The sequence below is a fragment of the Mizuhopecten yessoensis genome, unplaced genomic scaffold, assembly GCF_002113885.1.
Source record: "Mizuhopecten yessoensis strain PY_sf001 unplaced genomic scaffold, ASM211388v2 hete_36156814, whole genome shotgun sequence".
Taxonomy (NCBI): Eukaryota; Metazoa; Mollusca; class Bivalvia; order Pectinida; family Pectinidae; genus Mizuhopecten; species Mizuhopecten yessoensis.
Genome location: NW_018485850.1, coordinates 1 through 4,057, shown reverse-complemented (window position 1 = coordinate 4,057; position 4,057 = coordinate 1). Strand labels below are relative to the sequence as shown.

The window sequence follows — 4,057 nt, the reverse complement described above, 5'->3', positions numbered from 1 at the left end:
ATCTCAGACTGGGGGGGGTTTCCCGAAGCCCAAAAAAACCCTCTGGATCCGCCACTGATTTTACAAATATTTATTTTGAGGTATCGATCGATGCATTTTCTTGCTTTTTACTTTTACAAATGCACAGAGAAATACATTGTTCTTATATTAGTTATGAACGAATATGCCCGTGCCAAATTAAAGCACCTTTAAAGCTGAAGTAGACATACAAACAATAGCCAGACCGTAACCCATGCTGCTAATCACGTGCTTTTATTACCTGTCGACTGACCTTGACTTTTTTCAGTATAGAACCTAACGGGCCCTAGGCATGTTGATCAAAGCATAGTTAGCTTGACGTTCACTTAACGTAATTGTTTAGTCTGTTTATTTTCAAACATGTTGAGGAATTAAAAAATTTAACTTATAAAAATACAACCTGTACATGGATTCATTATAAACTACTGTCTGAAGATAAATACACGAATATATATATATAAATGTTGAGGTATGTTAACGACCTATTAAGCTTCCCGATAAGGCCAGGCCATTCGCTGGAAGGTAAAGGTAGTTTTGACTAGCGTGGTCAGGTGACTGTATAACTTAATCATTATGAATTGATTAGTAATCTTAGCTACTGATGTGTATATAAAGCCAGGTGTTTCTGCACAGGTACTGCTACCTGATAGATTCTATAACTGACTACTCGCATATACTGCCTCTAAAGGATTATAACTTCATTACATTACTTTTTAACCGGTGAGTGAGAAAAGCTTAAGTGAATTTATCAGTTTAAAGTCAATTTAGATTACTCAAAACAATGATTAACCGACGCATATCAATTTATAGCTTTCATGATAACAATTATTTTAGCTTATTATTTTTGTACTAATTTTGAAATTACTGTAGGTTTACATGTGATTTTAATAAATAAATGAATAATTTAGTTAAATGAAATTAATTAGTATTAAAATTTTCAAATGATACAAATCAATAATTTATCAACGCATATCAATGTAAAGCTTTCATGATAACAATTATTTTAGCTAATTATTTTTGTACTCATTTTGAAAAAACTGTAGGTATACATACATGTGATTTTAATAAATAAATGAATAAATTATTTAAATGAAATTAAATAGTAATACAATTTTCAAATGATTCAAATCAATAATTAGTCGACGTATATCAATTTAATGATTACAATTGTTATAATCATTGTATTTTTGTATTAATTTTTACTGTAGGTATACATGTGAGTCTAATAATAAAAGAATAATTGTTTAAAATGAAATTAATTAGTATTAAGAGTTTATTGAATGTACTAGAATGCGAATTATACGTGTATTTATTTTCATAAGATAACTTTCGGGTTGTTAACTTTAAAAGCAAATTTTAAACCAAATAGTATTAGCGACACATTTAATGCAATGCTAATACATATGTATTTAAAGAGAAGGGATTGCATAACTTTACATGGAACGTGCACAGGACAACCCTCATTCTGTAGTACGCCTGACATACATATGACGCATGTGTACCTTGAACTTGAATTTTAGAAACTTCCGGTATACATGAAGTTTGTACCTAGTAATAGTGACGTCACTTCTTACCTGTAATATTCACTTGAACATTCCCTATCCTGCAATCAGTTTCATGGTATTTTTCAGCAGTGAAGGTAGGTACTCACACGAACACCTATTCTCTATATGCGCCTATTAGAATAAATACAGCCATCAGTTCTCTGTCATTTAATAGCATACTAGTTTATTTAAAATGAGTTAAACTTATATTATGAAATGTTTGTATTTTTCAGATTGCTTTACTTACGTCATAAAACACATACATATACAAGAAAATGGAGTCCTCAGCAGCTAGACGATTTGAGAAGGTTGAGCCCAAGGTGGGTTTCGAACTGAAGACCATTGTTCTGACGTCAGCGTGCTTCATCTATGCCATTGTCATATTCTTGACAGCGGCATGTATAAGCAAGGCAGTAGCATCGACCATGTCATCAGGTAGGTTTACAACAATTTGTGTATTAAATAATATTTCTTACATTTTGAATATTAAATATTATTTACCTTGAGAACGAAACAAGTTTTTTTTTCTACATGTAAATAACGAAGTTCACTTTGTTATTTTTGCTTCACATCTTTTGGATCTGAACTAATATGATAAAAAGACATATAATAGCAAGAAATAACGATGGAATCTACGTTTAATTATGTTGTTCATAGATAATAACTCCAATATCGTTTTCTGTATCTTCAGCTTCCTTGACATTGAAGCGCTATCAGTTCTGGAGTATTGACCACCAGACCACACTGGACATGAAGCCGACAAGAGCACGCTCGACAAAGCACATTTACCAGGGCTGATACATCACTGACCCAAACAACAAGGGAATCTCAAAACTACTTACATCGTCAAACAGTTGACCTAATTATTTGGATGATTTGGGCGATGATGATGCAATATGCCATTCTAAAATGATGTGCATAATGAATTGACCGATTTTCCTATTGCAATCCGCGCCGTAGCGATTGCGCTGCCTCAATAACTTGCAACGTGGCCCAGATACTGCGGAACTGTATACGGACTATCAATAGAAAAAAGGTAATGGATTGTAATCGGACGACAACGGGGATGTAACTTTTCGTTTTCAATGTCATGTCACAAACAAAGACTTTCCGAAAGAATTTGGACCATGCACGGCCATGCACGTGCGAAAGTCTACTACGAAATACGTTCGACCCCGAACAGCAGTGCGGAAGAACAAATTAATGACAGCCATTGGATGTGTGATGTTCTGTTTTAGTCAAATGCCAATTAAACTAAGAATGAATTGTGGATGTGATGAGTGTCAGGTGTACGCCATTGAATATAAGTGATCATGAATGTTAGTTGGGAAATTTATATTGATATGAGATACTTAACATTTTAAAGAACAACTTGAGAGAGTGTATATGTTTTGATCTCTCTTGATGAACAAACAAAATTTGTTATATTAAAATGTTAGTTTTTTGTCGTGAATTTGAAAGTGTGTACAGACTATAACAATAGAAAAATGTTGTTTTTTTCAAAATCGTTTCGGTTCAACAAGACGTCATTGTCTACTTTTCTGGCGTTTTCATATAGAGAGATATTCAGAGAGATTTAGTTTGAAACGTTCATTGTCTTTCATTAATACATGCATGTATATATGTAGATAATCAAAAATCGCATAACAATATCATAAATGTTGATTGAAGAATGAAAAGAAATCACAAGTGTATCAACTAGAGTTAATTTGTGTTTGGGTGTGCAGAATGAGTGTGACGAATGTTTATTTTTTTGTATTATTGTTATAATCTGTTGCTTTTCACAGAGAAATGTTGTTAATAAATTACAAAACACTATCTCATTGTTTACGTTTTACTTCAAAAACCTTTCAAGTATCCATATAAATCTTCTGCTGTAGACAAGAGAATACTATTTCTCCGCTGCAATCCGACTTCCATTTATGATTTGCAAAGGTTACCTACTTGCAGTACATGTTTGACCAATCGAATTGAAATTAGACTTGTAATTCCGTTCCTCTACGATCCTCTCGAATGGAATTACATTTACCTTCCGCATGCTTTGCTTTAAAAAGTGGCATGATGGATAAAAATAGTTTCCCGACAAGAAGCCAATATTAAGATAGTGTAAACGTAGTCTTCCTTCCTTTTTTGTCCACATGACCAGATAGATGGTAAGCTGTTGAAATCGGGTGTTTCCTGACTATTTCCGAATAAACACTACACGTTCCCATTGGTCCTTAGTTGTGTATGAGCAAAACGATTAACTGATGGTCATCTAGATATTTGACAGTTATCTTTATAAATCGGATGGATTGTCCTGGAATTTTTATATATTTGCTCGTCTTGCGCATGCTTTATTTTCAGATTGATCGCAATGGCAGTTACAGATGTTGCATTTGACAACTGAAGTTTTTTGTTTCTCACAGTACTTGCAGAAGTAAATAACACATGTCTGATCTTTCTCAAATGCAATATGGAGCGCTATACTGTTCCCTAGGTTTACATTTCATTTG

General features: G+C 33.2%; 1 long non-coding RNA gene across 2 annotated transcripts; it reads left to right on the top strand.

The window, feature by feature from the left end:
• The first annotated feature begins 628 nt into the window (after window positions 1-628).
• On the top strand, window positions 629-3,380 carry LOC110444981. Of its 2 annotated transcripts, none has more exons than XR_002462304.1 (3): window positions 629-738; window positions 1,796-1,997; window positions 2,254-3,380. It is a non-coding gene; the product is annotated as an uncharacterized LOC110444981 (long non-coding RNA). The 2 variants fall into 2 exon arrangements; XR_002462305.1 differs by lacking the exon at window positions 629-738 and adding an exon at window positions 1,604-1,657.
• The last annotated feature ends 677 nt before the right edge of the window (window positions 3,381-4,057 follow it).